General features: G+C 39.9%; 1 long non-coding RNA gene across 3 annotated transcripts in view; it reads right to left on the reverse strand.

The window, feature by feature from the left end:
* The window catches only part of LOC118173963, a 124,871-nt gene that overhangs the window by 21,486 nt on the left and 76,835 nt on the right, over positions 1 to 26,550 (reverse strand). For 2 of the 3 annotated variants that reach the window (XR_004754482.1, XR_004754481.1), the window contains exon 2: positions 15,648 to 15,776. This is a non-coding gene — a long non-coding RNA (uncharacterized LOC118173963). Of the gene's footprint in view, positions 1 to 13,787; positions 13,822 to 15,647; positions 15,777 to 26,550 lie in introns of those variants that run through there. The other variant, XR_004754483.1, reaches the window with a different exon arrangement.

The raw sequence follows: 26,550 nt of genomic DNA on the forward strand, positions 1-26,550 counted from the left end.
CTGCTACGCTTAGGTACAGAAGTTTCATTGTTTTGAGAGAGTGACAGTATGTCAAAGGGAATGCAAAAACATCCCTCAAACCTAAGGAAAATAAACATGCAGGTGGAAGGCTTTGTGATTCTCAATTTCTGGCCATTTCCCTACCACTGATGTAGAAAAAAAGGGGAGCAAAAAGTTATCCTGATACATGTATGTAGTCATTTTGATTCACCACTTATCTCGTTCAATACCAACCTCCTGCATACAACGTGGTTCTTCCTCATCAAAAAAATTATAGTGCAGCTGCTCAGAAGTGGTGGTATTTGATGATTTTTTTTACTGAAAATATGTATTTCATGACACAGAAAAAAAAAAAAAAAAAAAAAAAAAAAAAACATTAAATGAGAGTTGCCAATTCTTATTGAATTCTGTAATGCTTTTTCAAAAGGCAAATTTCAGTGGCAGAAATCAATGCGTCTGAAGGTGGCTCATTAAGGACTTGAAAATGTACACTTCTATTCATAAATGATCTGGAAAAAGAGATGAATAGTGAAAAGATAAAATTTACAGGCAATACAAAATCATTCAGGATAATCAAATCTAAAGCAGCCCACAAATTATCGCACAAGGAACTTGCAACACTAAGCAACTGGATGATAAAATGGCAGATGAAATCCAGTCTTGATAAAGGAAAACACTGCACGCTGGGAAAAATGACTACATGTGCACATTGTTAGTGTTTATATTAGCTATTGCCATTCAGGGTAGGGATGACTGGAGTCTCTGGTTAGTTCTCAGAAAAACTCAGTAATTCTCAATGTAATCCAAACAGCTAGAATGATAGCAAGGTAGACACTGCACTGACACTGCTTATACTACAAGCACACTGGAGAAGACTATTGTACAACTAGAAAACATACTGAGAAGGGCAAAGGGATAACTGAAATATGGGGCCACTCCCACATGGAAAACCCAATTCTTCAGACTGGATAAGCAGTGAACACACACAGCGTATCCAGACACGCTCATCAGAGGAAAGGAACAGGACCTCTGTCTATTCATTGTTTTTCTGAGTGCAGGAGCAATGGGGCACCCAAGTAACTCATCATGCAGCAGATTTAGAACTGAGGGGAAGAAAGGTTTCCTCTCAGCATGATGCCATTGTGAAACTCATCTAATGGACCTTGGTGAGGCACAAGAGGACAAAGTTTTCAAATGGGTTCCATTGGAGAGGAAAGGTCTAGCAGGACCAATAAAACAGTGATCCAAAAGCACCAAGCTTCGGCCTTAGGCAGCAGAAGACAGGAAGAGAAGGATCACTCTATACATGCCCCGCAGTCCATTAAGCTCCTCTCCTTAGCCACTGTTTCTGTTACTCTCTGCACAGCTAGAGAGAGGACCTATGGCCACACGGACCCATCCCTCCAGGTATGGTCAACATCACAGGATGAGAGAAACCTCAAAACGTGTCAGGAAATTGGAAAGTAGAAACCTACTAGTGGTCTGTAGTTCAAAGTCATCAAGATGCCTGTTTTGCACAGAGTGGAAGGTGCTTGTGCTTGACGTTTCTGAAATAAACCCATCATTTTTCCATTTACCCCAAACCATGTTTTACTGGGAGCGGTGGGACAGGAGCAGTTTGTCTTTTCAGCTCTTCAGAGATATACATTCAAATATGTCTGAGGTTACTGGAAGTGGAAAACCAAATTTCATTCTTGATTGATTTTTTCAGTAGATGGAAATGCTCATTTAATTGTTTTTTAGTATTTGACCTTTCTATTTCATTTGGTTAATCTTTGTGATGATGAAATAGCATTCATGATATTCACACAGGGTAACTGTTGAAAGCTAGAGCATGAATACTGATTTTTCTGCAACGTTATGCTGCTATGGACACCCTAGGAATGAAATCAGTTTGAAAAACAGCCTCAGCTTCTGATGCTTCTGAGAGACTGATTAAATTTGGTTTTCTTGTAGTCTATGATTAGTCAGGGGAGGGGAGTGCCTGTACAGGACATCTATGGAAATCCATCTTTTGGACCACACCAGAGCTGCTGAAGCTGAACACAAGAAGGAAAACCCATAAAATAAAAAATTTCCTTGACAGGTATTTCAAATCAACTCTTTCAAGTTATGTGAAGATTATCAGCTCTCCCAGCAGTGTGACAATTCAACATACATCCTCGTGGGACAGGGCATGAAGGGCAAAACATTCTCTGTTCATAACAATGGGGCTGCAGACGGGTCCCCCATACTTTGCCTGCCTTCTTCTGGCACTGTTTTTGCCTGATATCACGTTGACTTCACACACATGGCCAAACAACTTAAGAAATATATTGCACATGCTTGCCTTAAACTCTTCAGATAAAATATCAATGCTACCTATCCTAATTAGTCATAGCACTCGTGATTTTCATTTGTATAACCTGGCTGATTACTAACAAATGCTATTCTCTGGCAGTATAGAAACCATATATACTGAGACTTCTTATGAGCTAAACATTAAGTTTTTTTGAAAAGCAGAACAATTTAATTATTATCACATGCACAAACACACAGAGGAAAAAATACAGTTGTTGGTCTTTGCCTTCTGCTGGAATTTCCAAGTCATTTAAAACACACCTCAAAGACGAAGGACATCTCCTACTTTGAACTAGGGAAGATTTCAACCTGAAAAGTGGCAAATATCTTGCTTCATATAAAAAAAAAAAAAAATCTTCCACTCCATAATAAGAAGCAGTTGACAGGAATCGTGTACTAAAACAGACACAGCTTCCAAAAACTAATTTGCAACAGATGCAGATTTTCATAAAGATCCTCCATTTGACAGGCATCATTGCTGCTCGACAATCTGCTATTAGTAGGCAGTTACCCAGCACTGACAGGAGCCATCCTCCCAGCTGGCTCTGTGGGTCTTCACGTCCCTGATGTGACCCTGGTTTGTCCCCCGGTCCAAAGATAGGAATTCATGACTCTAAGCTTTAGAGACTTCAGACAAATTTGGTCAATGTTACCAGCCTGAAAAGGCAAAGAAACAGCCACTCCAATCTGGTTTGGACTGAGAGTTTCCTTTCTGGTTATCTGACAGCTTCTCAGACCCACAGTGATGGATTTTAAGTCCTAGAGATTGTGTTCTCCCCCCGTTACCTTTTTTTTATTTAAAAAAAAAAAAAAAAAAAAAAAAAGTTTTCCTGCAGCCTTTTGTAAAGAAATCAGCATGATTTAAGAGGAAACAATGCTGTCTGCTGCCTCTGCCCACAAAGAGGACGAAAACCAGGTTGGATTTGTTTGGCTCTTCAACTATCCATTTATGCAAAAGGTCAAAAATGCTGCAAAAACATCAGTCATCCAAGCTAACCCTCAGATCCACCTCACTAGGCTGAACAGTCACTTCTGTTTCACAGGAGAAAACAGGGACATGAAACAGATAGGTAGAAAAATACAGAAAAGGGCTGGTCACATGTAAAACCAAGACAGTTAGTGCACTTGTGTCTGCACTTGATCACCAGAGTCTTTCCTACGTTCTGTATCTACTCTACTAGAAACTCTTAATGAAGATTTTAAATATAAAATAATAATAAAATCCTGCTGTCTTCTGATGCTTTCTCTCTGCCCTGTTGTCTTCTATATGTATCTCCTCTCACCAGCACACTTATTTCATCAATCCTGATTTGCCTGCCTAGTGCACATAATTTTGTTTTCAGGATGCATTCTTATCAGAGGCTCACACATATAGAAGACAAACTGAGAGGTGCAGTGCCTTTTAAAAACCAACCCCCTCACACATCTTCAAAAGCCCAAGATAGCAAAACGCACACAAAAAGAGTACCAAAAAAGCCTCTAAAATGTTAGACTCATCCGCTCATTTTAATTGAATGGTCTGTATCTTCAGGCAATTTCATTATTTCCCCAGGAGCATGGAAGCTAAATGAAAGACAAACGTTGTTAACCTCTGACCATGAAAATCAATAATTTTCAATAAAATTTAAGCTAATTTGTTTCCAAAAGATCTCACAAACATCTTGGCTCTGGTATCATGTACTCTGGAGCTAATCAGATACGGGATATTGTATCTTTCCAGAATATTTTTTCCAACTTAGACATGAAGCCTTCATTTTTACTTAAAACTACAGGAATCCTTGCACATATATGAAAGGCAGTTACTCTCACAATCACGGATGGTATGAGCAAACTATCCAACTTGCCCTGTACTCATAGCTACTCTAGAGTGACAGTGCAAACATTTCAAAGAGCGCTGCTCTTATTTTTAGTTCTGCTTAGGGTCATCGATTCTTCTTCAACCGCAGAATTGATTTCTACAAGTTCATGTTACACACTTTATCTTGCTGAATTCTGCAACCACTGAATGCAAAACTACATTCCTGATTTAAAAAAAAAAAAAAAAAAAAAAAAAAAAAAAAAGCCAACCTTTCCAACACAACACTGGAAAAAGCTGAACATGGGCTTGTTTCCGTGGCTGCACAAAAAGCAAAGGGTGAAACAAACACTTAATATTTATTCTAGTTCACTTTCTGCCCAGAGAACAGCAGAAACTCTGGCAGTCTGCTAATGAAGTGCTTAAGCTATCAGATTCCTCCAAGTGCTAGCGAGAGGATATTTGTATAGATCCCTGCGATACAACGAGAGGAAATCCATCCCCTACCTTAGTGGAGCATAAAATACATACATTTCAAAACAGAACTTGGTGTTCTGCAGAAAGAACAAATATAACATTGCTGAAGCGTGGCAAATACTGATAGGAAAAATAGATCAGTGAAGAGTAAAATCAAGCAGTTCCCCCATATATAATAGACAAATCCCCACTGGAATTCTACCAAGGTTAAGGGAACAAAATCAGCTTATAGCAGAGCCATCACCATTAATACAAGAATTGATCTTTCTAATTCCTGGGCAAGGTTGGACACTAGATTATAAGGCTTCAGAAACAACATTTTTGAAGGAAAATAATAGCAATAGGAACATCTCCAGGTCGTTGGGGAACAAGACCCTCCAATAGCTCTCTTTGAGAAGGGAAATTTCTCAAGCACATCAAGAGAAGAATGGATCACAATAAATAATAAAAATAAATAAAAAATAAAAGCTCAGTGGACATACTATCAGATCTCAATGAACACATGGTGCATGTACATAGCCAATTACAAGAGTGAATGAGTACCTAAAATCCAGCCCCAGGATTTGCATATGTAGTTTAAGTTTTGACCACTTTCAGATTAAACCAGTGAGAAAAGGGATCTATGATAAGCTTCCTTTATGACTTTGCATTCAGACTGGAATTCCAAAACACATCACATGGGACAGCTCCACATCACACCATGAGAAACAGAGCTACAGCATATCCAAAAGCAATGCTTCCTCTAGGCATAAGACCTTTGCAAAGGGACTGAAGATATTAAAGCAACAGATAGAAAATTCAGTTTCAAAAGAAAAAAAAAAAAAAAAAAAAAGAAAGAAAGAAAGAAAGAAAGAAAGAAAGAAAGAAGCATTTAGGTTTTTGTTCTCTATGACCCAGAAGTCCCCTCTGCTGGAAGGAAGACCAGTCATCCTTCTCGAGCACTTCAGCCTTGGCTGCTCTGCGCTGAACTCAAGGGTGGGCACTGAACGTGATGACACAGTAAAGCCAACTCCTTGCCACAGAAACCAGTCTGAAATGCTCCAGTTCATTACTCACAAGGCAGTCTTTACTGCACAACTGCTTTATCTCCACGGTATTTCTTCTGTTTTAGAAGTCCCTCACCTAGCTTACGCTCTTGTTTAAGTGAGGCACTTCCTCAGGTTAATCAGCCCAGTAAGAATATTTCTTTTGCTGACTTTGAGAACCTTGGTGGAAGAAAAACAAATAAATTAAATGAAAGGTCAGGGAAAGATGCAGCCACCTCACAGCAAATTCCTCCAAACACAGCTGAACATTTTGCAGAACCTTAATGAGAAACAATCAGCTCGCTACTTTGACAGCTCAGTTTAAGGAGTAAAACACTGACTACCATATAGCTCGGTAATGTAGACAGCAAAAGCTACATGATGAGATCCTGCTTTTGGTGACTCAGCGCAAGAGTGGGGAAAGTGCACAGCTTGCAGAACAGCAGGGAAACCACACCCCGGCTCAACTTTCTAAAAGTCACCGAGGAAGCTGACAAGAGAACCCTTTTCTCACTGTTTCCAGATGAAAGTGGCCAAAGAAGTTAGACTGCACATGTTAAAAAATATGATGAAGGGTATCCTGCATGAACAGATCACTGATCTTCCATGGCAAAGAGTTTGCTGCCTAAAAAAGCAACAAACTCTCAAAATTAAAATTAAATCCAGTCAGCCACTATTCCACATTAGGTAAGAAAAAGCAAAATATATTAGACATTGGATTTAGATTAAACAAAATTTGTCTACTATTAGACAGAAAATAAATCAAAGAAAAGTTCAGTTGGATTTGCCGTCAAGAATCTGTTTTCCATGAGTAAAAGAAAATGATTTTTCTTACTCAGAAGGAGAAGGTAGCTTATCAAAAATAAATTATGCAGAAAAAAATAAAATGGATTTGGATTCCACATTCTTTTTCTGGAAGAGCACAACACACAAAGTAACCCAAAGGACAACAGGTTCACGGTTATCTGGAAAGAAGTGAGAATACTGGTAATTGAATTCCAGCTTCATACTAATTTTTTGTCTGAGAGGCTTCACATTTCAAACTGGAATGAAAACTCTCTCAGTACCAGGCAGTGCAGCATACTAAATGCCCCCATCAAGTCAAATCAAACCAACTGACCTCCCATCATTTTCCCAAATGCTTGTGGATGTTTTCATCACACTGCCCCCGACAGGATTTTTACTGCAAGATTAACAACAACTAAAATCTTTGCCAGTGGAGCCATGATTGCATGTCAATTACTCTACATATATTATCCATAAATGTTCCATATTACAGGAAGCACTTTGCTTATGCTGTGGTTGAGAAACTCAGGCAGTATTAAGTAATTTTCCCCACTGACAGCTGTATCTGCTGCATAGCAGAAAACAGCTTTTGGTCTGGAAAGTAGAAGCACTTGTCTATCTGATCACTGTAAATCAAGCAGATCTTTATTTTTCTTCCAAAAGTTTTGCTCAAGGCACCCTATGGGCAAAGGGAATGGTTGAGAAGTCAGTCTAGAGATTATAGCAGGAACACTGTAGTTTGAATTTCTGGAATCTACATTCGGTTGTACACCAAATGGCACAAAGGTTAGCATAATACATTAATGTTCGTAAAACCACTTTACATGCTATATCCTCCATCTAGGCACTAGTGTTGTTACACTCAATTTTGGAGAACTGAGTCCAAACCATTATGCTGAGCAGCAATAAAAATAATCGTGTTGGTTTAGTCTATCTAGCACAGTGAGTGTTTCAGTGTGCATAACCAGCAATTAGTAGTAATTTTGGAGCCTTCTTTATCTGAAATCCAATGTCACATGCTCTCATGAGACTCTTTTTCAAAGCCTGTACCATTCACTTGCTTATAAAAATCTCAAACTGAGCTTGTACCCTGCACATACATATACACACACACTAACATTGATCATCTAGTTATAAACCCTCTGCTGAAACTATTAAAAAAAAAAAAAAAGGCAAAAAAGTTCTACAACCTAAAACAATGACAAGAGAATTGTCTTACTTTAATAGGCACCACAAGTCAGACTTCATTCAGAAACTCAGATGACGTTTCAAAGTACCAATCACCCTATAAGCAAAGATTTTTTTTCCTTTACTCGTAAAGTCGCACCCATTTTGTAATAATTTGAACCCACTAAAATTCATTTTTCTGGCCCCTTAGGCAAACTGGTATATTGCTCATATGGACTGCAATCACGCCTGTATAAGCAGCCAGCAGAGAGACCCAAAGGGCCTTACGGAGATGCTGCACGTGAGCTCAAACCTGGCCAACCACACTGCATCCCATAGGCACCGTGAGCTTATTCAGACCTTTTTTTTTTCTTTTTTCCCCCTACACTGCTGTGCAAATTTAAATTGGAGCTTCCAGAACCAGATTTACCAGCACAAACCCCTTAACAAACCAACTGTTCCCAAGAGTGCACATCATGATCTAAGGCCTCTTGAAGACAGATTCTGCCCTCAGTTTTATACACAGGGCCTAGGGGTGCTGAATCTTGCAAAGTTGAATACGGACAGAGAAACAATGGAGAGTTCCAGACACTTCCCTGCAAGGTTGCAAGTTTAAGATGTGTGAAACGAACCTTAGCTTAGCAGTATCCCGGCACGACTCTTACTGAGTTCGTTAGAAACAAAGCACAGCACACTCAGGTATCTCCTTAAATACCTTGAACATTTTCCAGCAAAGGAAAGAGATTTCTCATCACATCCTCTGAGCTTTAAAATGCCCTATTTATACTTTCCTTGCCTTTTTTTTTCTTTTTTTTTTTTTTTTTAAATTGCAGGTGCAGGTGACATAGGTTTCCCAAGTGCTTTAAACATTTGTTTGTATTAGGAGACCTGTCAGATTTCATAGGTTCATAGCTTAAATTTATAGCAATTCCATGTCAATTCTATTAATAGGAACCAATAATAATAATAAATGAACCAATTTGTTAGCTTCCCATGTCGTCCTGGAAAACTGGCTGAGTGCTGTTTGTTTTATTACTGTGACACTGGTGAAGAAGATTTGAGGATCTAAATGTGCACACACGGATACGTAGCACAACACAACAAAGTTGTGTGTCAGTGTCAGCACAGCTCAGTAGCAACCCTTCCAAAATTATCCTCATTCATTTTGCATGAACAAAGCAGGTTGATGTTCATTTTCTGACACCATTCTTCCTTCACGCTATCTGAATCTACCCTGCTTACGGTCAGCTTTTAAGTTACAAAAAATTGTGCATAGAAATTTGAAATTGTTTATAGGAAAAAACAACTAAGTTAAATTTCACCAACTTCTAAAATGCAAAAGGGCTGTTTTCTGCAACAGCGCAGTAACCCAGGAAAGCACTAAATATATGCTCAAAGTATTTTCCCTTCTGGTATAGTAATTACGGTGTTTAAGTGATTCATTCAACGGGGGTGGACATCCAATTAGAACAGAAGTGTACAAATCACAGGAGTTATTTTCAATTGAAAATAAAATCAACAAAATGGAAATTTTCCTTCTAAATTTCACATAAAAATACAAATTTATTAGATCTCGTTTAAAGTTATTGAAGACTATCAAAAGAACATTATTCCAGCATTGATTCAAAACCATGGGGTGCACTATCAGCATAATTAAAAAGAAAGTATCTTGAACTATTTTCCTATCCTGCTTTCATATTATTGTCTAATTGTTCAGAATGTCTGTTTGTTATGGAGGCAAAGTAATTAAGCACAGCACGTTGAAACAAGGGGGATCATAAAGCTAGATCTGGCTACATTACCAACACAGATATCAGCACAGAAAAACATTAAAGAAAGGATTGGAATTGTAATTGAAAATAATTGGATGATCCACTTCATTTGGCTGACATCAGGACCATTTATGAACTTCAATGCTCTTTAGCCCTGGATGCTCCCTGCTCACCTGTGCTCTAAAATGAATCTTTTTAAGGGAAATTCTGGAATAATGTTAAAGATCTGTATGCATTATCTATGCCTTGTCAGAAGGCCTCACCATTATCATTCACCTTGAATTGTAAGTGTTCTAATATTTAGGTTGTTACTACAAAAAAAAAAAAAAAAAAAAAAAAAGAGTCAGAATAAAAACATGAAAAATACAGAAGACCATAAAATAATACATAAAGCCCAGCACAACATGGCATCCATTGGAATCAATGTATTTCTTTTCTCATTTGCTGCTGACAACAGAGATCTCCAGCAAGAATTACTCTCCTTAGAAGAGTTAGAAGAGTTAAGACAGTTCCTCACCCATTTGGAAAAATATATATATATATATATTGTTCTGTGTCTTTTTGTTAACGTAACAAGCTGAGACCTGGATCGGAAGCAAGTTTAAGAGCTTCAACAGAAACACTTCATTGCTGTCTCACAGGAACACAAGCACCTCGCATATCTCCAACTCTCAGCAAGTTTGACTGCACAACTCTAATTTTGTAGGTCACAACTTGGCAAAATGAAAACTCACCACTCAGCAAAAAAACAAATTTGCGAGTCAGCGGTATGGAAACGGCCAAGTAACGACTTCCAAAATTACTGAATCGTACAGCCTCCTCAAGAGCCTAGCACTTCCTAATGATCATCTCTCAAAATTCATAGCTTAACATGGTGTTAACATGGTGAGAGCCATGCTTCTTTGCCTAAAGCCCTTCACAATTCCAGGAGATTGGAGCTTCACCACTCTTAAGCTAGTGCCACCAGCCTGAGCCCTGGGAAACATGCAACTAAAAAGCAAATTTAATTAACAGAAAGGTGCACATGAGATTTAGAGGGCCACGCAAGTCCCATCTGCAATGCAAATAATTGTGCCCATAATTGGTGTTTTTTGTCAAAACATAATAAAATGCTGGTGAGACAAGAGCAGGTGCAAATTGACTACCCTGGGATGAAATCAGGATTATACCATCAAGTCAGAGAGCTCCGTGGAAAAAGGTGAAAGAGGATGGAACAAGGAGGAGCTTTTTAGATTTAAATAGCAGCTTGAGGGCTGTTCGGTGGTGAAGTTTGAAAACCAAACCTCATATAACTTGTTCTAAGAGCATCAGCACACCCGCTTCTGGAAGATGCTTCTCCTGCTCCCTGCCTGGACAAGTGCTGCAGAACTGGGTGCACTGGGGAGATCATTAGTGCAGGCCCTTGAGCAATTAAGTCGTGGCTGCTGACCTTTCCAAAGTCAGCTGATCAACCTGCAGCACTCTCCTAAAATTGCAAGTGCCGTTTATTGCTAAATAATTTACGTAGTTTCCTAGCAAACTGTCTGCACAGTTTATGTTTATAAAATGAACTCTCCCACATGGACTGTTTTAACACACCCCTGGGAGCTCTTCAAACCAACAGCCCTCCACAGTCATGCAAAGGTTAAAATAAGGTTAAATCAGAGCATTTAAATTCAGCAGAACAGTATGCTGATTCAAACACCCTTGCCTGAAATTATGCATCAGCCATGAGAGTGGCAGCCGTGCCTAATCGGTGTAGAAGCAGGCTGGGACCAGCAGTCTCCCCGTGTTCAGTCTGAGCTCCATCAAGCCCTCTCAGATCTTGCCTACCTCGAAAGGAGCTGGAGACATTCCCTTCAAGTGGGACAACATGAACTCACCGCTGGCTTGGGTGGGGAAAAAAAAAAACCAGACATATCCCGGTCTGTTTTAATAATCCTGAAGCCAGAAATAAACCACCAAAATGTTGGCTGACGGAGAGAGGAACCATAAAGCTCTTCAGTGAGATCTTTAATGCCTCTATAGATTTTATTAGGAGACAGGGTTAGAGAGGGCAGGGCAAGGAGGAAACAGCCAGGGGACACAAGGGAATTTGGAGCAGGGCAGCGGAGAAGAGCCCTGGGGAGCAGAGGAGGGAGCTGTAGGTCACAGCAGGGACACAGCTACCCACCAGTGCTCGCAGTGCCACTGCTGCTGCCTGCACCTGGCCATGGCACAGAACAATATTGCAGCTCTCTACACCAGGACCACGCCACACTCATAGCAGTGCTGCAACAACATTGGAGAAGGATAACAGCGCATAGTAACGGCTGGGTTCCTGCTCCAGGGTGAGTCTGGAGCGAGCCATTTCCATTGTGCCACTCTCTGCACATCAAGAGATATTTACCACTGACCTCAGGTTCAGCAAGCTCCAACCACTAGATCAGAGTCCAAGCAGACAAAGCGGGACACAAGGTCAGGGTTTATATCCTGTCCAAGCTGTAAACTCAGCGCAGCCTTGGGCAAATCACTCGGGTCTCTCATATGTCACGAGCCATACAGCCAAGCAAGACCTCTTTCAGGAGGGTGGTGGTGGAAAAAACAAAAGCTGAAGGTCAAGTTTAGCAGTTTCCCAAGCACTTATTCCAACATCTTAAAGACTCACAGGATGCTGTACTTTGCTGTTCTCTGTTTCCTCCCTGAAGCGTTTCAGCCACCAGAGCCAACACACGTGGCTGCTCCCAGCTCTGCACCTCTATGCCCCGAGCACCACACAAGATTCCTGCTCAGAGTGAGGTGATGCTCAGCACCTCCTCTGCAGAGATAAACAACACAAAAACCCACAGAAGCACTGGACATTTCTTTAGTGTATTGGCAAAACAAGCATTTGCTTTACCAAGGCACCTGAGTGCTCACCCTGATGTTTAAGGAATAAAGCAAGAACTTTAGGAGTTTTCTAGCTTAGCTCTAATTTATTTTTATTTTTTTAAAGAAAGTTTCACACTTTTGAAAGTTTCTTATTTTTGGTTGGATGGTTACAATTATTACTTAGCACTTTTTGGTGTTGTTACTACTTTATAAATGTAAATTCTGCTGAGCTTCAGACAGATGATACAACCCCGGGCTCTGGCTGTATTATCCATTAGACACAATGCACTTTGTTTTTTAATTTCTTTTTCTTACTGCTTATCCCTTATTCTCAGTCTTAAGAGGAAAGCAGATATGAACTGCTCCTTCATTTGAATTTTTTTTTGAGACAATTTTAAGAATATTTATAAGGAGATATATATATATATATATATTAATACTATCTTAAGAAAATTAAGCTTACTGGAATTCTCACCTCTCTTTTCATCTCAGCCAAGACATGGTTACTACAGATGACATTGTCAAACCTCATAACATTGCATGAATACAGAAAAATCTCTTTTCCTAGGCTCTGCATATGTGTAGTGATAGCATGGGATCTTGAAATTCGTAGCAACCACTTGGGTCTTCCTATTCATCTTTGGCTGCTGTGGGAGTGTTCTTTATTATACATTTTTCAGTGTCTTGTCTGGTCTAGTTTTAAACGTGCCAGACACTGAACTACTGCCACATGCCCCGGGAGACCATTTCATAACACAATACATCTAGCTGTCAGAAGTTTGCCTGATAGTTGAACCAAGTTTTCTTTTATTTCGTGACTTCACTCTCCCTTACACTTGCTATCTGCAAATAATTCTTTCTTCCCCAGTGATTCTAGTTTGTAGGGACTACCCTCTACACTGTGATTCTTTACTCATACACCACACTGTAATATCTTAAATTTTCTGTATAATTATTTGGGCTCATAACTATTTTGTTGCCTTTCTCTGTATTCGTTATCAGGAATATATTAACCAGCGAATATTAAGAAATTTATTTCTCAATATAAAAGGACCATGGGCTTTAGTTAGAAGACTTTGTGATTCAAAATTTCTTGGAAATGTATCAGCTTAGACAAGCCCTTAAGAAAGAAAGTCTGTGGTCAAATCACAGATTCAGCCACTCCAAAATAGCCAAAACTTGGTTTTCCAGATCAGCACTCCATTCCAATGTGCTATGAGATTCACACTATGTCATTGCAGATATACCTCTAACTCCTAACAGTTTGGTCGCGTTTTTTTTTAATCATCATTTAATGTTATAATAACATTAATAAATGTTATTAATAAATTTTAATAAATTAATAAGTTCTCCTTAATACAAGAGGGATGTAACCTAACCAACACACTGCACAGCCAAGGGCTAGTCAGGTTCTGTTCTCTGTTTGAATCAAGCAGACTTAAATGTTAAATGAGTACCATCACTAGCTGGACTCCTGGCTAATCTGGAATGAGACTTGATACACAACACAGAAGTCAAAGTTAGCATCAATCAGACTGAGCACAAAACTCTGGCATCAGAGAGAGCCCCCACTGCTCGGGGCTGGCTGCAGCTGCAGTTGTGTGAATAATGGCATGGGGAGAGATTGTTCCTGAAAGAAAAGTTAATAGATTGCTATTCTGAAGAACCAGTTGTGCTGCTGTCTCCCCTGAAAGCTGTTGGAATTAACACAAAAAGATTTCAAGATATTTTTGATAACAGCATCAGCAAATACTTCCTGAGGGCCTTTTTCTGTTAAATTCAACCTCCACAGGTCATAAGAATTTCCTTAAGAGGAAGCCTGCAATTAACAAAAAACATCCCCAAATCCCATGTTTACTTATTGTTCGTTTTTAGCTTACCAAGGTGCAGAAATGATAACATATGCCTTCAGTGACTAACTGCCACAAAAAAAAAAAAAAAGTAAACTGAATACAAAGAACACTCTATAAGCCACTGTCAAATAGTTTCAGATAATAAATCCTGAAAAGCCAGAAATAGTTTGCATTAAACTCCCCCCAAAAAACAAACAAACAAACAAACTCAGCCAGTAATTCAGCAACACCTACTTTGAATCTGGAGTTTTGGCATGTTTGTAAACTTAGTGCACTTTACAGAGAAAATATTTTTTTCTTTTAGTCTTTTCATCCTCTTGACTTCAGTTCAGCTCATAGCCCACACCATCACAGCTACATTAGCTCACTCGTGTAATGTCACCTCCTGTTAGTAGCAGGCAGTGAATAAAGAAAAAAAAAGAAAACATGACATGATGTAATACTACATGGCCTTGCTGAATGTAATGCAAGTTGTCAGAGGATTGTAGGGATAGGCTTTAAACGGAAAAAGGAAGATCTATTTGTGATGTAGTTAATGAGGAGTAGGCCTTAAGTATCTCAGAAATTTATCCTGCAATATTCCCCAGGAAACCGCACTTTTCATTGACTATGTGAAACTTTTATGAGCTTCATTCTTCCCATCTTCCATATTTCTCTTTTACTTTGACCAAAATAAACCAGTTTTTCCCTACATTCACACAGCACTGTGACTTTCTCACAAGGAATTTGTCCCTTACCAAGGTCCAGAGTATGAGAAGTTCAAATGACACGCTTCCATCAAGTCTCCCATCTGGGGCACTCAATGCAGTAACTCTCCCTGGCATGAAAGGCTTGTAAGAGAGAGCCTCAGACAACACAGGATGCACCCTGCAGCAAACTGCACATCAGGAACTGAAATGAAAGCAAGCTAAGGAGCAGCTTCTCTGGTTCTCTCCACAGGATTTCTTTCACTCCAATGAGACCTCATTTGTATTAAGGTACAAATGGTACCCAACAAGGAAAATGGACGAGTCTCATTGCTTCCTATTTGGGGTTATACATCATGCAGATCACCTGTAGGAAGGGTTGTTTAATCCGTGGTGAGTAGCCACAGAAAAGAGAAAGAAGTTTTAAGTAACTGGAGACTATTGTAAGCTAGTCAACATCTCAAAAGTTCAGCACTGCTAATTTAACGAGTAAGCTAGATCAATAGTTCTGTTAGATATTGAAGTGAAGTCTCTTAATTGGGAATATACTCCTCGTTTATGGATGATTTGCAGAGGAACGGAAGCATCTCACCTACTTCCCTTACTAAAACTTTGGATTCATAACAACAGCAACCAAATTTAAGGTTCAAATTAAGATAAAAAAGGAAAAAAAAAAAAAAAACTGATGGAAAAAAACATTCAGAAAAATCTTCAAATGATAGGCTTAGTCATGTATTTGCAGACCTTGTTAAAACTTGATGTCAAATACATAAGCTACTAATGAGACTTCCCATTTGCCACTTCTGCAGAGAATATGGGGTGGCTCAGCAGGCCTCTGCTCTCCATGTGCAGACCCAGTGAATTAATCTGTCCATGAACAGAAGCTGGCAGTGTCCAGGAGCAATTAAAACACTTACATTCTCACTTCACTTGAGAGTATCATATCCTTCAGCCTGAGATTGTCCCAGGTTCACAGACCAGATTCAGACTTCTGATTTTGACACCGATCCCTTGGCCCACCTGACACTTGGTTCTGATCCACAAACCTGTAAAGTAAAAATGGGAAAGGAGATTAAACAAATGCTCAGTTCTGAAATGTCTTTGAGTTGGAAAAGCATTCTGGAGACATAACAATAATCAAATACTTTCTATTTTCATCTCCTACATTTCACAACCCTTAGGATGAAGGGCAAGTCAGTTTCTGTGCTGTTGCCCAGGATTTCTTTTCACTGCCAAAGGGATTTACATACATGTAAGGGTTTCAAGAAGTATCTCCTGCTACACAGCCTTTTAATCTGATGGTTATTTTTCACCATGGTCATCCGTCCGTAATGACACCACTATTTTGCAGGGATAAAGCTATAACTAAGACCCATACGATGCTTGCATGTGGAAATAATACAACTTTTTATAAGCGCTCGTGCAGTTGGAAGTTACATGCATGCTTTTCTTCAGAGCAAGCAAGTCAAAAGCAATTTGTCTGAGTAGAGATATTGATCAGACCCAAAGAGAGAAGACAGCTGGGTAACTGAGGATAGGGGCAGGATGTCAGTATGGGAAGAGACGTCTCCTGCTGAAAAGTGGTGATAGGTACTTTATCATCTATGGAACACAAAGTGATTAGTGGAGCAAAGGAGATGCAAAGTCATAGTCAATGGGTGTTCACCTCCCTCCCTTCTAACTGTTTTGACTTATGTGCAAAAGCTCCATCTTCTCACCAACCACAGTCATTCATATAGCGTACAAACAAACAGAAAACAGAAGTAGCTGGCAGTCCGGCTAATGACAACAGACTGACTGGTATCTACTCCCACCACATGCAATCGGGTTTTTAAATTAAATAGCTCTCATCTCTGATGAAGATGATAGCAATTGAAATGCTACTTTTTGGGTCTTTTATATTCTCATTTCATAGCACTGTTGCATGAGACATTATCTGCTAACATCTGCACCCCATCCCCACCTTTCACAGAAAAGGGGTTGTTAGGGGCTTGATGATAGAGCAGAAATCCCTGCCCTTGCTTGCACTTGTGTGCATCTCATTCAATTTCAAGTGTTATTCCAGATCACTGGCAGTCACACTGGCATGAGGCAGCTGCTGCCTCAGGGTTGTGTGATGCAGGTGCTTACAAGGCTTCTGTACGATGCAGGCTAGCCCGGGAAGCCGTCAGACTGCAGCATGCTGCCTACTGCAGTAGTATGAATTTTTTAAATAGTAAGCACTCTCTAATGAATGAATCAAAGTTGAACCATTCAGAAGCTTACACCCCATGATACACGTAGAAATACCCACCATCACCTCATCAAAGTTCACCTACAGAAGATACAACATGCTATGCTTTCAAATAGAGCAACAGCCATTTTGCAAGATGATTTAAAAAAAAAAACTCATAGATTACAATTTATTTATTTATTTATTTCTGGCAACTCCACGATTTCTGTAATAAATATCTCCACAGTGCTGAGGTTAGAAGTGCCTAAGATTTCTGAAGACATCTGGGGATTTTGGGTGCATGACAGGAGCCCCTGAAAGAGGGGAATGCTTTACACAGAATGCAATTCCCTCCCCTCTGGAATTTGAGCCTGTTAAGCCAAGCAACTTGGGTCACCAATCACCCTTCAAAATCCTGGCTGTTCATCACCACAAAACACATTTCCATGAAGTAAGGAAAGGCTTTAGAATCAAAAATATGTAAATATACCAAATAAATCTGTTCCTAGGATCTGTTTTTTAAAGTCAGAACACTAACTATCACTGCCAGCCTCTTTGCAGGGGCTATAAGAGATGATCATTTTCCCTTGTAATGGTTCTGACATAAAGTGTGTATCAAAAACTGCATACTCTTCATATCCATCCAGCTGTGTTGAGCAATAAACATGATAATTATGCAGATAAGGCTTAAATAAATTCCTATACCTAAGGGCAGCCGAATGCTTTTTTAAGCAAAACAATAATTAACCCTCCATAGGGCTGAATGAGCACAGACCTTTGCTCCTTCTTAAGGTAGGAAACCTGCATCTTGGCACCTCCCAGGCATCTGTCACAGATATAAATGGGTCAGTGTACTTCAGAGGAAACAGCTCCAGGGCTGTTCCTTGGGAGGTTCCCAAAAAGGTCAACAACAAGATATACTTGCTGCTATATCTTGCCTCTGGGATTTGAGGTGTCTTTCAAACAAATGTCAGAGGAATTGCAGGTGACGAGAGAGAAGAGTGTAAACTTCCAGTGGAAGTACTCGCAGAAGAACAAAGAGGAGGTATGAGCTCAGCAGTAAACAAAGATCCTTGCAGTAAACTCAGAAGCCCAAGGGCTCAGAAGTACGATCAAGTTATTGCAGTGTAATGAGCTAGCACACATTGGTTGATCTGCAGTAACTGCTCACATACACGCTCTTAGCTCACAACAAATATGAAGATTTGTTTATCTTAACCTCTTTCATTAGGTTGAGGCTAATGTGTTTTACTTTGGATCTGTGACAAGCCAAGCATCTATACAAACTGTTACTGTTTGAAGGAGCCTGCAAACCATGTTGGTCTGAACGGATAAATAGGACCAGTTCCCTGTCTTATGTGGCCAGTCACCACCTTACCAAAATGCCTTTGTGGCTGTCCTCACCATCATGTGTGCCTATTTCAATCATAAAATATTTTGGTGTAGACTTCATTTTCATACAAAAGGAGAATACTGCCTGTTATTTTACAAATGTAGCCCAGAATTAAAAGGCTTGCTCAATGCTAGACTATGTCCCATAAAAAACGAAAGTAATAAATCCTACACACATTTGCTTTCCCTCCTTTTTTCATCATTCTTGGCCATTCTTCAGCCTGAGACTAAACACTGAAAGGAGTCCCAAATTATCTCCATCCATATAGCTTCAGGCTTTTAAACCAGTATAAGAAACATAGGAATTGCCATATTGGTTATGTGCACCTGGGGTCTAACCACGTACCTGAGAGTCATCATTTGCAGATGCACAGAGAATAGGACTAAAGTGGCATTTCTATGGTTAGGAACTGGGAGAAGTCACCAGTCCCAGAAAATTCTGCAACACTGTGCTTACAAGTCAATGCATTTTCCTTCCGCAATGTTTCCCAATGGGTTTTGGACGCCATCCAAACTTTTTATCCCCATCAAATCATATGGCAACAAACTCCACAGTTTTGTTCTGCAGTATGTGGAAATAATGCTTCTTATGAGTTTTTAACCCTCTCAATGGTTTGGGTGCTCCCTAATTCCCTTATTAAGAAAACCAGTGACTAATCAACCTCTTGCACTGCCTCCCCACCATCATGGCTTTCCAGTTGGCAGCTGGAGCCACTTTGCAGCACTGACCCACTGCAGCCTTGCCTGGAAGGATGGTGCCAGGAACAAGGGACAGATGGTGGGCTCTGAACTGGGACTGCTCTTGAATCACTGAGAATATGAAGCCATGGCTCACGTTTAGCAGACATCCCTGATCACACCTGCAAAAATATATCTTAGCTCTATACCAAAAAAATAAAAAATAAAAATCAACGTGGCTCACTCATGGCAGCACCACTGCTCTCTGTCACTCTTGTCTTGGTTTGTAATATCCCTGCACAGTGTTGAGCTGAGGACAGCAATGACCAGACCCTCACTCTGCATTTTGCTGACTTACCTATACATTTTGAGCACAGACATAATCCTCTCATACTCCAAAGGGAGGTTTTAAACCATATGGAAAGTTTCCTGCCCCCCATTACATTGTAGAACTCTTTCAAAAGCCTGTTTCTGCAGACCCCCTGTTGACTTCATCTGTTCTAAGAAGGTCTCTGAAGCAGTGTCATGCATAAGGAACCCACATCCCAGGGGAGGGTGGAAATCCAGCACAGCATCTGTTGAGAAGCCAAGGCACAATTATTATGATTTCAGCAGAGGGCTAGCTGTCCTGAAGAGTGCCATGCTGTGACAACGAGTGAAACCCCTTTCAAATCCATTTTTTAGAGCCTGACAGTTCTGTCTCAGCCTGCAGGGATGAATCAGACATCCCAGCAGGCTCCTGGGGGCACAAAGGGAGAAGTGCCTCAGGTAGTCTGTGTGCAAGTCAGTCTCTGCCTGTACCATCTGCAAAAGAAATGCTTAGCACTAATGTCATCTTTACAGCTATTCTGGTTTTTCCCCTAGACAGGTGTCCTGGGGCTTGCTGCTTCTCCCCAGCTGGGTCTCTGAGGTTTCACATACTTTCTTCTCTTACACATAAGAATCTAGAATACAGACAATTCAGCCTAGGAGAAAACCCAGAAATAACATTGCCAGTCTTTTATCAGATTCCCAAATAGCAGAGAAGATCATTTCCCTTGTATGGACTAGAATATTCCCTACACCCCCATGGAAATACCTTTAGCAGCAATAGGAAGCCTACAGACTTCATTAAAAGTAAAGCTGAGACAGCCTTATAAACTTAAAAAATAAAATAAAATACTCTTCTTCAGGACTGTTTCAACAGCAGAAGAAGAGAGATGAGTCTGGGTGAAAGAATAACTTCAGACAGAAGAACTGAGTCCTAGAGGACATACTATCAAAGTCCTACCTCTCACTGTGCTGGATCTACCAACACTGCCTAACTCTAGCAAGTAGTGTATTGAGTTAGTCTTTGCACCTAGAAACTGTTAGCTGATAGAAAAGAGATGATAAAGGACAGAAATCACCATCTTTTATAGATTCACTGGTTGCCTGCACTTCCCTTTGGGTTTTGGTTCCCTGCTGCAGCCTATGCTGGGCAGCCCTTCCCCTCGCACTGCCCTGTACGATTTCTTCCCCAGCTTGTCACAGCCCTCATACAGACAGCTCGCTGCCAAAGCACAATACTTAGCAATCTTCTGCTTTAAGCTACCTTGTGCTCATCTGCCTGGACTCAGGCCATCCCCCCGTGTCTCCCAGCAGCTTTCAGTCATATGCTGCCACCACCAGACCCCCCCAGACTCCTCTCCTCAGCTACAGGAGCTGGCTGCACCTCAAGCCAAGTGGAGTTGAACTCCAGCCCTTCCAGAGGGTTTACACTGCCCAGCAACAGATGGTAGAGCACAACTTCTAACCAGCTTGAAAATGATGTTTTTCCTCTCACCAACTGGAATATTGATTAAAATCTGCACATTTTTTCCACAGTTCCAGTACCAATGTTGATTCCATTTTTCAGTTCAGAGCTGCAGTTTTGTAAGGTTACCAGAGCAGTTGAACCTGAAGTAAAAACACTCAGATTCCCTTCTGGTGCTTCAGAAAAGTTTTCAGTAATGAATTATTTTCTGTTCTGGGAGTATTCTCTTTGGGGATGTTAATTTTAAAGTTTTTCTTCTAGTCTCGATCATTCCTACATTCTCAGAAAAGCCACCATGCTCAGCCCGTACTCTGAGAGTCTCAGGCATGTACCATCAGATCCACCTGTTAGTTATTGCTGTCTGCTATTTTTAAGGCATTTAAAAAATAAGAAATAAGTGATGGGCACATCTTTGTAATTGTAACGCAGCACTCAGGGCTGGTTTTGTACCGGACCAGTGTTTTGCACTGTTGGCCTCCAGAACACGTTCTCAATCCCCCTTGTATTACAGCCACATCCCAAACAGCTTTGGGAATCCCTGGTACAGTGCTCATTATACTTTAAAAATAACTTCTGCTCTCTAAAGTAGAAGCCAGAAGCTACTGTAGCTTAGCAACATGACAAAGTGCCAACAATGGCAAAAGAAACCCCCTAAGACCCACCTGCTCCCTTGTTGCTCTTTTTTATTTGCCAGAAATTTGTTATTTACTGATAAGCAAAGCAAACAACACATTACTATGGCACGCGTGGTCCACATTTACCCACCAATTTCGTTGTTGACAAAGAAGTTCATAAGCAAACAAGAAATTAATAAAGCCCCGTACACACAAGTGGAAGTTGATAATATCAGTAATATCGTCAGTCAACTGAGTTAATATAACCAACTTGCTAATTACATGAGAAATACTGAGGAGTAAAAGAAAACCATTTGCTTTGAAGAAACTTAATTCCCTATAATCAAATTTGAGTATGGCTATGGCAGTCTAAACACTTCCCTTTAATGTTTCTATCAAAACATATGACCTGTTTTCTTCTCATTATTAAATCTGCAAAAATATAACATAAGATGGTTTGTTCAGAGTTGCATCTAAAGTTCAGAAGAAGAGGAAGTCAGTGATGAAAATGAGAAAGAGCCAGAAATTTTTGCACACCAAATATTTTTTGTGCATTAATTAATAAGTATGCCTCAGATATTTTTTAAATGAGATATTTCTCTTGCTGATGCTTGCACATTTTAGGCTATGGAATCTGCATCTTCACTCTCTGGAGCAATATCTTTTAAAAAATATGAACCCAAAGATAGACTTCTTAAATAAGATTTACTTTTCCTGATTTCTAAAGGAGAAGTGCTATGAGATTGTATTAAAAAATAAATAAAAACACCAGGAAGGCATTTAGGCATAGAATTGAGTTGAATTTTTGACCCTTTTCTTTCTTTAACTCTCCCTTAAGAAATAAAAATGCCAATCTTGTACACAATTCCATCTACCAACCAAGAGGCCATGCAAGGCTGAAAAAGCAATCAGAGCTTTGGTAAGTGATAAATTGTCTTTTACACTAGTAATTAGGTTGGAGACAGCACTGACTTATTTCTGAAAAGACCATAACGAATGACCAGTGAATGGCAAAAGTTTCTACAAAAAGCTTTTCCTCAGGAAGTGGAAGGCTCTTCCAGCTTATGTTTTCTTTAACAAATCTACCCACTTGCACATGATGACGACTATGGACCTGGCAACCATTCTTCAAAGCCTTTCCTGTAAAGGCTTATGCTTTTGTGATGTTATCAGCACAGCAATGGGTTCGGGAAGGAGAGCAGATGGAAGAGCTCCAGGCCTCACCAGCACATGGGATCCTTGTCTGGCACAGATCTAATGACTGCCGGCCTGCCCTTCTTGCTCTGAATATCCCAAACATTGGGCTGCTCTACACAGCATTGAGAGTAGACACTGTCCTTTTCCATTTGGGTCTTAGGTATGGAAATTGAATCAACCTTGCATTGACGTGGAAATGATCCCTTTCAAACTGTTTTGCTTAATTGAATGCTGTAACGCACAGTGAATCTACATGAGTCTACATGAGTTTATTCTATCAGAGGATCTCAGTCAAGTTTTATGGGATGTTAAGCCTCCTCTTGAAGCAAGACAATGGGCTGTGTTGAGTCCATATGTTGTCTGTCACTGCACAAGACCGGGCACCTTTTAAGACCAAATCCTACGCACTGAGCAGTGCAAGGTGTGATGGGTTCCTTTTATTTCCAACCTAAGAGCCATCTTTATACAAGACGTCTGCACAGATTTTGTGCCGACAATGGTCTCAGGAAAACATTTAATAAAATTTCACCATTATCTTTGTCAGTCATTCACTCTGTTTTAGCATGAGAAAGTCCAGCTGCTCCTTAAAGACAGAAGGAAGGGGAAATGGCAGCATCCATGACTTTGCCTTCTTACTGGGAACCTCCTCTGGTGCATCCAATTAGCTAATATCCCTTCCATCTGATCTCAGAAAAATCATGCAGATTTCTTTGTTCCTGAGCTAATTACCTTGTTAGAAAACTAGAAAACTGTGTGGAAATGAGATGGAACCCTATGAGGAGCTCTGCATGTGCCATACCTTCCTTGTCATCCTGATATTCTTTAAGAACAAACCTTGCTAATCTCCAAACACAGCAATTTCCATAGCTTAACTTTCAGAGAGGACTGCAGAGAAATAATACTGCAGCAGCTAAAAAATAATTTACAGCTAAACATATTTCCTGAGACCCATGTATTGCCTAAATTTCTTCCCATCTCTAAGTACTCTTCCTGAGAAACAGTGATAGCCTTAGCTTAGAGCTCAAGTAACCAGACTGATGGAAGTTCAGAAAACAAACCTGCCTCTAAGAGTCCTTGCTTACCTATTGCCTCAAAACCTACCTATTGTATGCCATAGGGGTTCTACTTTATATAAACTAAAAGCAAGGTCAAATGACCAGCTTTTGGCTACATAGCAAGCGCAAGTGCCAGAGGTCCATCTTCTGGTGGCAATTTTGAATATCCAGTTATTCCATGCCTCTCATTACCCATCCCACTTCTCTGAGAAGACCTACACTCCTGATTCTGCTCTGGTTGACCTGGAGCTGTACCAGCCTCCAAAGATGAAGTTCTTTGATCTCAAATACATTTTTTCTGCATGACAGGAGTGTGTGTGCCTGTTTGCAGAGAGGTGCCTAGAGCACAATTCACTTGTGCCTTACAGAGAAAAAGAATGTTATAAAGTTGTCCACTTTTCATTGAGCTTAAAACCAATATAACTGCAAAAGCCAGTTTCAGCTCTGAGATCAGGGAATGCCAAGTACATTGTAGAAGCAGTATCTCCTAACCCCCTGAAGCTCAGACAGAAAATTGATTTTTGATTATTAAAACATACAAATATGCTGTGTATCACAGAACATGCTGCAGTTTTCTTTTCCTAGTTCTGCTTTTTCTTCCCCTCCTGTATAGGGCATCTTAATACTGTGCAGCAAAAAGGACTTTAAACCTCCAGCAGAGAAGACACCTCTCTCGCCTTAATTTGTACTGCTTGTATCAGAAAGGCATTTCTAAGATTTGAACGAAGAGAAAGAAATGTAATCTCTCTGGTGTTAAACTAAGCTATCTGTGGGCCTGATGTTCTCATGGTTCACCTGAGCAAAATAAACGTTTCATCCTTATCTATGTATTTCTTTGCTAATTAAAATGTACGGACTACTTTAAACACTATTTACCCAAGAGGCCTTCAGCAGTGCTCTTTCACCATTAAAAGTAAAAATAAAAATCCAACAGTAGAAGGCTTTAAAGATGCTGCACAGAGAAGCCACTCATTAATATTCCCAAAGAGTAATACCATCAAAGAAGGATATTAACACTACAGGTCTATCTATACAAAACAATTTTCAATCTAAACACACAACAACAAGTGAAATCAGAAGCAGTCAGAGATAAACACAGAAAATGTACTTAGATCTTGTCAGTTGTTGGGGAGAGCTAAGCAACTCGATGTCACAATTTGCATTTTTCCCTGGGTATTCCCAAAAGTATGCAAAAAACCCTGCAGCAGCAAGACAAAATCATCCAAAGCACACTAGGAAAGGTTTGCAGTGGTGCTAGTGATGATTCTGTTATATTTTAAATTCAATTAGAAAGGTAGGCAGCTAAAATAGAAACACCTTGCTGATGAGGCAAATCTTTCCCAGGCTGAAGGATAAAACAGTATTTCTGAAACCTGTTCATACAAGTGATTTTACAAAGCCTGACAGCAACAAACTGAACTACAAGTTTTCCTAATATACTCTGCTTCTGAAGATCTCAGATCAGCCCAGAAACATGAATTATGGGTGTGGACCAGCAATTACAAACAATTGAGTAATCAGATCTTTTTGATTTTCTGATTATCAGCCAGCTTGCCTTCAGAGTGCTTTAAGATAACACATTTTACTTTTTATTTGCAACAGATTAGGGCTATACACATGGCCAGTTCATTCAATACAGCTAACAAGCAGGGAATTATAAAATATAGTAACACATGTGCTTTCAGCGTCAATCTTAGCAACTCTGTAGAAGGAGAGTACCATGAAGAAGTCATTTTTTGGCACTGGCTGCTCTATGTTATTCTTACTTTCAGTTTTATACCCATTTTACTGATGGGCAGAACAAGATGATACCAGGTTACCAAATCAAGGCTAGTCAGCAGAGAGGTGGAGACGAGAAAGCTGTATTCATTCTCTCTACACCTGGGCTTTTCCCTATAAACAGAAGCACTCCCCCTTCACTTAGGGAATTGCATTTTTAGCAGACTTGCTTTGCAGTCAACTGGTTAATTCTTCTAAGTTAAGCAGCCTTTAGAGGTGGATGTACTTTAACACTAGACAATGACAAATACTGAAGGGTGTATATTTAAGTCAGAACAGAGTATAACTTTTTGAAATAATTTCTGCAGATGCATATATAGATAAATATGTGGCTTTAAAGTAAGTGATATCATCCTTACTACATTATACGATGGTATGTTGTATTATGTTGTATTCCTCTTGTGGAGGGTTTTCACCTACCCTTTCTCTGAAAAACTTATATCAGAAAGCCAAGACCTGCCCCCAGAGACCTTCTGTTCAAGAGTGCTACACAAACTGAAGTCGTGCATCTGTATTTTAATGCCACCTTTCTGTCTTGTTCTCCTGCTGAAAGGAAAGCAACTTCGAATAACCTTGGAATCCAGCAAACTGAGAGCAAACAAACCTGCAATGGAAAGTTTCTATCTGGACAAGGGAGATGTTAAAATGCTAGAATTTAAAGCATTTTATGTGCAAGTAACAGAAGAGCAGATATCTGATAGGGCTTGACTTTTAAAAAATGGAATCCATTTTTGCAGCTAGAATTAACTGACAGCATATATGCACCCAGTTCAGCTGTTTACCAAGTGAGTGGTGCATACAATTCAAGGTTGCTCAATGTCTAAATGCTAATGTCTTCATAGATTATGCAGGCACAAATTTGCACCTACAAGGAGTGGAAACCACTTCCTTTAAATTATAACAAATGTGGCTGAGAGAGAGGCAACGTGAATATTTTGTGATGTGCATCTTGGAGGCTTTGATGCAGCTGCACAGCTCCAATTAAATTCAATAGGAGCTTCACATCTAAAACCCTGTGCAGTGCTTTGAGCAGCCTAAGGGTTTGATGTCACAGTATGACTTTCAGAGTCAATTGCTTTTGTTCAGCAGAAGGCTACATAGAAGAATGAAGCATAGTCT

This window comes from Oxyura jamaicensis, chromosome 13, assembly GCF_011077185.1.
Source record: "Oxyura jamaicensis isolate SHBP4307 breed ruddy duck chromosome 13, BPBGC_Ojam_1.0, whole genome shotgun sequence".
Classification (NCBI taxonomy): Eukaryota; Metazoa; Chordata; class Aves; order Anseriformes; family Anatidae; genus Oxyura; species Oxyura jamaicensis.